At 36.5% G+C, this 10,307-nt stretch overlaps 1 non-coding gene across 1 annotated transcript; it reads left to right on the forward strand.

The window, feature by feature from the left end:
* The first annotated feature begins 963 nt into the window (after positions 1-963).
* LOC136207688 (small nucleolar RNA R71) lies at positions 964-1,070 on the forward strand. The gene has a single exon (XR_010676817.1). It is a non-coding gene; the product is annotated as a small nucleolar RNA R71 (small nucleolar RNA).
* Positions 1,071-10,307: the final 9,237 nt, after the last annotated feature.

A 10,307-nucleotide genomic window follows, 5' to 3' on the forward strand; every position in this document is an offset into this window, starting at 1 on the left:
ACCATTCGTCACCAAGCTCGAGAGTTCCACCTCCACGACCTAGGAGACAGCTTTAAGTCCGGTTAGCTAGTTCCAAGGGCGGATTCTCCCTTTTTACTTGCTAATTAGCTTGTACTCTTCCTATGTACTAGGCTTGGTTGTATTTCATCTAATCACTTTCCATATTTATAATTTATGATTTATAATCTCTATTTCCCTTTATGTGTTAATGTTTATTGCTTGTTTTGATATTGGTAATTGATTATTGTGTAGGAGAACGCGATTACCGCCGCCATTCGGGCTATCTTTAGGGAGTTATATAGGTGTTGCCTTACCGGAAGTGACAAACCGGAAACCGTAGGAATTGACAAGCCACGGAACTTACGGGCCCTAGTTTCTAATTCCCCCGCATTAGACACGCCTTGACTAGGAATCACGTAGTCTAAATGCTTCACGGGTCAGTTCTACTACACTTGGTCGTCTTTGCAAGAGTAAACTATTATCCGTATACATTTAGAGTCATTATTTATCATGGTTATAACTTATCATATTCACCCCACTTCATAGAGTTTTAGCTACATAAATCTGTGTCGCCAATAGTGAGGATTAGTGTGTAGTTGTGTCTTACTTAACCCCAAAGTAATTACCGCTTAAATAACATACGAAACCGAGTCGTCTAATACTTGTAATTATAAATCCCGTGGATTCGATACCCGGTCTTAACCGGATTATTACTTGATAACGACGGGGTACACTTGCCCCTAAGTAGTGACGTCTAGTGAATTTAGAGCAATTAGAAAGACCATATCCATAGTCTCATAGCACACTCATATCACACTACATCCGTAAACACAGCTAGACGAACCACCCATCATTTGGGCAGATGTTTTCTTTATGAATAACCCTCCAGACATAGCGTCCAATGAACCTCTAGTTGTAGGATTTAGTCCATTATAAAATGTTTGCATTAAAAGTTCAGCGGGCAATTGGTGGTGTGGGCATAAACGTTGAAGTTCTTTAAAATGTTCCCAAGCCTCATAAAGAGTTTCATTATCATTTTGAGAAAAAGATGTTAACTCTTTAATGACTCTTGCAGTTTTTGCTAAAGGAAAATTTTTTGATAAAAATGCTTGGGCTAATTGCTCCCAAGTCTCAAATGTTGCGGCTGGCATAGAAGTTAACCACTCTTTGGCTCGATCCTTCAAAGTAAAAGGAAAAAGGCGAAGATTGATTGCTTCTGCAGTCACATTTGGTATTTTAAAAGTGTCACAAATTTCTAAGAAATTTGTCAAATGGGTATTAGGATTTTCGTTAGGTAACCCGTAAAACGTTACATTATTTTGCAACATATTAAGCAACGCAGGCTTAATTTCAAATTGGTTTGCATTAATTTGGGGTCTAACTATACTGTTTGTTAAACCGACCACTCCTGGCCTAGCGTAATCCATAAGTGTGGCCATAACTTCTGGCTCGGTAATTTTAGTTTTTATTGGGGTTTTGTTTTTCTTTTTCTTTTCTTTCTTGTTCTTTTTAAGAGTTCTTTCAATTTCTGGGTCAATAGGATCTGGTGACGTGCCCGAACTTCGAGAACTGCGCATGAACTTGAAATTTCGCACGAACAGAAACTACCTACAAAACAGAATTTGAAAAATAAATATGTTAATAATTAAAAATAAATAAAATGTGAAAGTTTGAATAAGTATGAATAAACCTAGATTCGTACTAAAACACGAAAAATTTAAAATTTTGTCAAAAATTCTGGCGTTCCCCGGCAACGGTGCCAAAAACTTGTTGAGCGATTTCCGCAAGTGCACGGTATACGCTTGTAGTAATAAAAGATATCGATCCCACAGGGAACGTTTTTTAACAAAACTTATTTACAATCGGTTAAAATTACTTTTAGGTTTATAATATGGAAAAATCGTTTAATCGGTTTTGGTTTTGAAATTGCTAGAATAAGAATTAGATTAGAATGTAAAGATGTTAGAAAATATCTGATTTAAGAATGAATTTGCAAAACAGGAACGTTTTAGTACTTTAGAAAAGTAAACAAGTATATTTGTTTGCATTAAGCAAAGAAAACAACTTTAAAGTTTGTACGAATTATAAAGATGAAATAAATGACGGAACCTCTAATTAATAGGCTTTGAACGCGACAAAACCCTTATCCGGGATAATCGCCCTTAACCAAATTAAAACTCTACCGAGATAATAATTTGCCTAAGTGTTCAACAAAGTTTCCTTGTAAAGATTTTGAATTAAACCACGTTTTAATGAAAACACCAGCAGTCACTTTAGTGGATTGGTTACCATAAGTGCTGCATAAAAATCTATCGAATAGAACAGACTTTATTAGATGAAATATAAATTGATACAAGTTTACAGAGAACATGGAGCATTGAATTCTTCGACGACGTGCAAGTGAACGGGTTGTCAATCCTTTCCTTGGGTTTCGTTAGAGTTTGTCAGGCTCAGGGGCGAATCCTCTACTCAATCTTCTCGCTGAATCTTCGTAATAGAGACTGGGTCGGTCCACTACCAAAATGTAAACTAAACTGGAACAATGTCTAAACGCTACTGAATTTGTTATTATTTTGTAAACAATGTGTGTACATCATATTGCTTTTGAACAGAATCGAAATCTAACTTCTGAATCACTTGATTCGGAATTTCTGCATAAATTCTACACCAATCTCTTTCTTCTACACATATAACATTATATATCATTATATTCAACTCTCCGTCAACTCTTTATTTATAGATGTTGAAGAGTCTTTATTGAAGTGTCGTGTCCGTTGTGAAGGATCGTGTTCGCTGCGAAAGGACGTCTTTATCCACCCGAACGATCGCGTTTCGTCGAAAACGAAAGTGTGTAACTAGGCTTCTAAAATCTCCTGCTCGTGCCGAGAATATTAAATTCTCTACCGAGAATGGGGGAGCATCAATTGTACTTCAGACGAAGGGAAGGAGAGGCTGAGGGACGCGTGTCGCGACCGTGAATTTGGGGGCCGCGGTCGCGGCACGGAGCATTTTTCACTTCTTCGCTCTCGTTCGTGTCCTCGACTTGGCGTTATTAATTTTCGTCGTCTTCGACTCCTTTTGTAGGGCTTTTCTTCTATTTTTGAGCTCTTTTTACTCCTATTTGGATTTTACCAAATATTTATGTACCTTGCATGAAAGAAACATATTCGAGAGTAAAAGCTTTCTAAACAGTTATAAATAGCATAAATTTGTAGCAATATTGATGTAATTATTGATGATATTTTAGGTATATTTTGGGCTTAACAACAGCCACACCATTCTTCAATCGGTAGTGTGAGAACATATTGTACCAACTCGGACTCGCGAAACCCTGGTCTAATTTCTTTCTAACCCAAGACGAAGTACCTCTCCCCCACTCCCAAGTGAACGGGCTCCCTTCTAGAACCAGTTCCACTAAGCTGCATTTTGTAATACAATTTTAGAAACCCGTAATGAGGTGTTACGGATAAACTACCCCTCCTAGTTTTTCACTACTATCCAAAATACAGTTAAAATCACCAAAGGTCATGCATGGCAAGTCAGAACCCTCCATAATTATGCGTAGCAATGGCCAAGATTTTCATTTCCTGTTCCTTTTCGCGTATCCATAAAATCCCAAACACCTCCACTTTCCCAGCACCCCATATGTAACCACCAGTTCAATATCCTAATCATAGAATGATGCAATCGCCACATCCACACCATCTTCCCACATCACTATTACTCCTCCACTCTGACCCCTTCTATCCATCCAAAAACAACCATCAAACCTAATTTTTCTACTCAAAACATTAATACGATTTGTGTTAACCAAGGTCTTAATCAGGAAAAGAATATCAGGTTTGGCACTAGAGATATATAACCTCCCGAATGATTGAACTGCTTTGGTATTTTCCAACCCCCACAGTTCCAACTTAAGCAACTCATAACTCCCGATGGACCTGATTGTTAGGTCTCACAACAATAAGAAAACTCCTTATCTATCCAAGAAAAAGAATTTTCATTACTTCGATCAATTGTTCTCCCTACAGTATTGGTTATATCAACAAATACGGTATCTAACAAGTTCGACCCCATCACACCTTTCCACTCTTGGTCGCCTCTGTTTTTCGTCCTCTAATAACAGCATGCCTTTAGCCTCAACATGCTTAAGCTCATCCTCACCATCTGTCATTATTATTAAGTAACTAACTGACCCACCTGCTAACATCTTCGCTCATAACTACCAATATTGTAGTGTTGATATTTCGATTAGGTGTCCACTACTCACTTGATCCCCATCCACTACCCACTGCTTCTCTTAGCCACTTCGAACCACTTTGATCACCCCCTCCCCTTATTGGCGCCTTAAGCCAAGCACCCCACTCCAGATTGAACTCCGATGTTCTTTTCTCAAAATGCTTCTCACAAAACTGGTCTGAGTGACCAAGTCTCCCACACAAATAGCAGAAAATCCTATACCTCTTATACTTAAATAGGGTAAAAGACCAGTCACCCTGAGATTGAAGAATATTTTTACATATCTTCAAAGGTTTAGTGGCAACAACCAGGAACTGAAGCCTCATAAACAGTTTCTGAGTGCCAATATTATTGTTATCATCATATTCTAGAAATTGACCAATGATGTCTCCTAATCGCCTCCTTACAGATGTACAAATTGTCCCAATTGGTAAATTCTATATTTGGACCCGAATTGGCATCCCCTAAAGCTCCACATCTTCCAAATTCATTCACATCTTCCAAACTCCCAAGGTCAATGCAAAGTTTGTTAAGTAACGTGTCTTCTTGTTTGATTTGGTCTTTGTTGTAATCACGTTTCCTGTATATGTGGGATACGTTAGTTTCTGTTTTTGGATTTCTGTTCACTGTAAAGCTATTTAAAGCTTCCTCAGTTTACATTCTAAATAACAAATACTTTTTGCATTGCGTTGCAATTTGTCTATTGTGTTCAATATTTATCATTTGGTATCAGAGCCAGAACAGGCCTGATTGAGAGAGAAGAGTGTGAGAGAAACACGAGAGAAGAGTGTGAAGAGATGGCAGAAAGCAACAATAATGGTTTTGTGCAACCAGCTATCCCAAAATTTGATGGCTTCTATGAACATTGGGCAAAATTGAAGAAATGGAGGGATGCAATGGATCTTGAAATCGAAGAAACAACGACCAAATCAAACTCTAACTTATTCCTAGTTTCTAGGAACTTATTGTTAACAGTAAAGACTACTTCAAACAAGAAGACACGTTACTTAACACTTATTGTTAACAGCAAAGACTACTTCAAACAAGAAGACATGTTACTTAACAAAACTCTCCCATAAACTAAACTTGCTTACAACAAGTTAGTTTATACCCAAGCTGCTTCGAACACCAAGTGCTTCTCTAAGCTTCTCAAATTGATCAAGCTTTAACGGTTTTGTCATGATATCTGCAACTTGCTCATTCGTGTCACAATATTCCATTTTAATTGACCCATCATTTACAAGATTTCTTAAAAAATGAAATCGTACATCAATATGTTTGCTTCTCCCATGAAGTATCAGATTCTTTGCAAGTTTAATAGTAGAAGAATTGTCACAGAGAACCTTCACATAGTCAATTTTTGTACCTTCAATTTGTTTCAGAATTCTCTGCATCCAGACACATTGACACGCACATGAGGCAGCAGCTATATATTCTGCCTCTGTAGTTGACAGACTCACTACAGGTTGCTTCTTGGACGCCCAAGCTACAGCTCCTCCACTTAATACGAAAGCATATCCTGATGTACTCTTTCGATCATCTATATCACCAGCACAATCACTGTCCGTATATGCCATTAACTCAGTTGTGCAGCCTCGTTTGTAAACAATGCCAAAATCAGCAGTACTTTGAATATATCTCAAGATTCTCTTAGCTGCTAACATATGTATCTCCATTGGTTTTGATATAAATCTGCTTATGAGACATACACTGTACATCAAATCTGGTCTTGTGACAGTCATATATAGCAAGCTTCCAACAATCTGCTTGAACAAGGTTCCATTTACTTGAGTGCCTTCCTCCTCCTTTGATAGTTTGTTTCCTGGAACAATTGGATTTCTGACTCCATTGCACCCTTTCATCCCGAATTTTTCAAGCATTTCACTGGCATATTTCTTCTGGCTGATGAAAATGCCATTTATTCCTTGATGAACTTCCACTCCCAAGAAATACTTCATTTCTCCTAGATCAGTCATCTCGAACTCATTCTTCATAGAGTTTTTGAAATTTTGTATCATAATCAAATCATTGCATGTAAAAACAAGATCATCAACTTAGAGACTTATAATTAGAATCTTGTTGTTCTCATGTTTTACAAACAAGGTAGGATCACAGCAGCTTCTTTCGAACCCTTCTTTGATGAAGTATCCTTCAATTCTACTAAACCACGCCCTTGGAGCTTGCTTTAAGCCATAAAGAGCTTTGTTTAGTTTGTATACTTTGTTCTCCTCTCCCTTAACTTCATAGCCTTGTGGCTGAGCGACGTAGACCTCTTCTTTGAGTTCTCCGTGCAGAAATGCGCTTTTAACGTCTAGTTGAAACAACTTCCAACCATTTTTCGCTGCTACTGCAATTACCATGTGAATAGTATCCCATCGTGCTACTGGTGCAAAGACCTCATTGTAGTCAATTCCCTTTTGTTGAGCATACCCTTTTGCCACGAGGCGTGCTTTACATTTGTCAATCTCTCCATTTTCGTTCAGCTTGGTTCGATACACCCACTTGACACCTATCACCTTCACTTCCAAAGGAGACTTTACAAGTTCCCAAGTTTGATTTTTCTTTATTGCTTCGATTTCAAGATCCATTGCATCCCTCCATTTCTTCAATTTTGCTGTTTGTTCATAGAAAATGGGATCAACAGATATACATAGAGCAAAGTTTTGTACCTCATCTTCAGAGAATCCTTCTCCACTTGTGTAATCTTCTAAGTAGGGAGGAGCTCTTCGTTCTCTGATTGAGAAAGATGAATTAGAGGTATTGTTGGGGCTGGAATTCAGTGAGTTAGAGCTGGAACTTGCTGAATTTGGAACATCACTGTTGGAGCTTGAATTTTCTGCGTCATTGGAGGTGATGTCTTCATCTACATCTGCTGTATTTTCTTCATCTAAATCTGCTTCTTCTTCACTTTCATCTTCTTGATTGTGGGCTTCTTCATATTCTTCTCCCCAATCAAGTACATCAGTAGTCTCCTCTTTTGTTTTTGCCCAATCCCATCTTTCATCTTCTTCAAAGATGACATCTCTGCTGATGGTTACTTTCTTTGTGAAAGGATTAATCAGCATCTGGCCAAAGCATTTTGGGCATTTGTTTTTCTTAACGCAAGCATCTCACCATATTGAGGATTGTACGGTTTTTACGCTCCGCAACTCCATTTTGCTGAGGCGTATACGCCGTAGTAAGCTGTCTTCTTATGCCTTGTGTTTTGCAAAATTCTGAAAATTCTTTGGAGTTGAATTCTCCTCCTCTATCTGTTCTTAAGCTCTTTTGACTGTAGAAGGTAGGAGAAATAGGACCGCAAATGTCTGAGTGTATGAGCTGTAATTTCTTTGTGGCTCTCCAATTACTCTTCTTTGAAATGGCTACTCTGTGTTGTTTTCCCATCATGCAACTTGTACATTTTTTTTGTTGGGGTTTTGATGTTTGGCAGCCCTCGAACCATCTTTTTGTTGTGCAGCAATGCTAGATTTTTATAGCTCAGATGCCCAACTCTTTGATGCCAAATTTCACTCGATTCTTCAATTTGTGCGTTGAAGCAAGAGGGTGATTTCATGAGAATGTTTGCAATAAGTACAAACATTTTGTTTGCTGTCATTTCGCTTTTCATTATAACACCACGGGTCGAATGATATAACTTGCACACTCCATGTTTGTTAAGAATGGTGATTCCTCGTTCTTGTAATTGACCTATACTCAGCAGGTTATTACGCAATTCAGGTACATAAAAAACATCACTCACAATTTGGATTTGGCCTCCAACTTCGAGCTTGATACTCCCTTTCCCCATCACCATCAGCTTGGAATCATTCCCAAGTTTAACAGAATGCTTAAAAACTTCATCAAGTCGTGTGAACCACTCTTTGTTTCTTGACATGTGGTTCGAACATCCAGAATCAAGAAACCAGATCCCTTTCCTTTTGTCTTGCTTGAGATCAACTTGCGCCATTAACAACATCTCATCTTCATCATCAATCTCGGCATAGTGAGCCCGTTTCTCTGGATTTTGACATTCATGCTGAAAATGTCCCAAATTGTGACATTTATAGCATTCAATAGCAGATTTGTCAAAGAACGATCTGCCTCTGCCTCTTCCTCGACCTCTAAACGCGCATCTGCCTCGTCCACTTCGGTCTTCATGTGTAACTTTCAATACTTGATCTTCTTCTACAGATCCCTTCATCCTTTGTTCGTGAATTAAAAGGCTGCTTTGGAGTTCATCCACGGTTAAAATATCAACATTATTTGATTCTTCAATTGAACATACCACGTAGTTGAATTTTGGAACTAAGGATCGAAGAATCTTTCCTGTGATATCAGCTTCTTTGAGACTTTCACCACATGATTTCATCCTTTTGGCAATTGAGAGTGTTCTTCCAAAATAGGCATTGACACTTTCCCCTTCTTTCATCTTCAGAATTTCGAATTCAGTTTTTAGGGTTTGAAGTTGTGCTCTTTTAACCCTTGTTGACCCTTTAAATTTCTGCTTCATCGAGTCCCAAATATGCTTGGATGTATCATTGTTCAGAATGGTTTCCATAATTTCTTTGTCAATGGCTTGATAGAGATAATTCTTCACCTTCTTGTCTTTCAATTGCTCTTCTGCAATAACTTTAGACTCTGCTTCTGATGGCTCTCTTCCTGCTGGAATCTCTATTATTCCGTCTTCTACTAGGCTCCAGAATTCCTTTGCTCGAAGGAAATTCTCCATCAATTTTGCCCAATGTTCATAGAAGCCATCAAATTTTGGGATAGCTGGTTGCACAAAACCATTATTGTTGCTTTCTGGAGAGACAAAACCCCTCTCACGGTTGGCTGGAGAGACAAAAACCCTAACGAACGCAGCTGTGCTTCGAAGGGACATAGCTTAATCTAATTTAATTTAAACTACTGAATCAAATTTAATTTAAAATACTTAATCAACTAAACTCTTACTCGTTAACATTCCCCTTCTTACGAAATATTCACTTCTTATTATTCTCATACTTAATCATATCAATCTTGCATTAAATTAATATAATTTATCGTATAATAAATTGATTTTGATTAGAGCACTCCAATATAATTTAATAATTCAGATTTTATCATAGTATTATATTAAACTCAATTGTACAATAACACAAAAAAAATGTGTTAATAATTTTTAAAAATATATCTCAATTTAATTTTAAGTATTAATTACAATAAATTAGAAAAGACATTTCTTATATAAAGAGTAATTTATAGACATATTGGAGTAACATAATAATTTAAATAGCTGATTTTCTCTTTGACAGAAGTTTTATAAGTTTTATAGTAATTTTAGTTTTTGAAAAACAAATTACTATCATGATTAGATATTCACAAGTATTTCTTATATATTCAACTAGATGGTGCAATAAATAAAAAAATAATAAAAATATTTTAACTATATATATGATTAATTTAGAATATATACAACCATAAGCAATTTAACAGCTAACATTGACAAGTTGGATTAATGGTAGACATCATTATAAAATACAAATATTTTATTTTTTGTTCTTAATAATTGTATATGAATCGATTCTAAAAAAATATTTCACATTTTTTTATTGAATAATATAATTGAAGATTATTTTTTTTTAAATTCGATAAATATTTCCAGGACTATTCATATATTAATGATATGAGACTAATTAATGTCAAAGTGACGTACATGTGAATTGTAGATGATGAAATTCATGACGGAAAAGACAATTTAATGCGTTATTTCTCAAATTGACACAACTTGCCAATACGAGGGTAAATTTTCTGTTTAATTTCAACATTAAGTAAAATTGTACAATTTTAGACGTTAAAATTAAGATTACTCTTAACTGTGAAAGTTGAAGCTATTTTTACACCTTATCTCTATTATTATAAAAAAAAGGATAAAGTGCAAAAATACCCCTAACGTTGATAGTTAGGAGTAATATTACCCCTAATGTTAAAAATAGCTCAATTAAGGACCTAAGGTTCACTACTTGGACCAATTCTAGACATAATTAACAGATTTACTTATACTGTTAACTATTCCGTTTGCCAATTCATAGGTCTATCATCATCTCATT

This window comes from Euphorbia lathyris, chromosome 9, assembly GCF_963576675.1.
Source record: "Euphorbia lathyris chromosome 9, ddEupLath1.1, whole genome shotgun sequence".
Taxonomy (NCBI): Eukaryota; Viridiplantae; Streptophyta; class Magnoliopsida; order Malpighiales; family Euphorbiaceae; genus Euphorbia; species Euphorbia lathyris.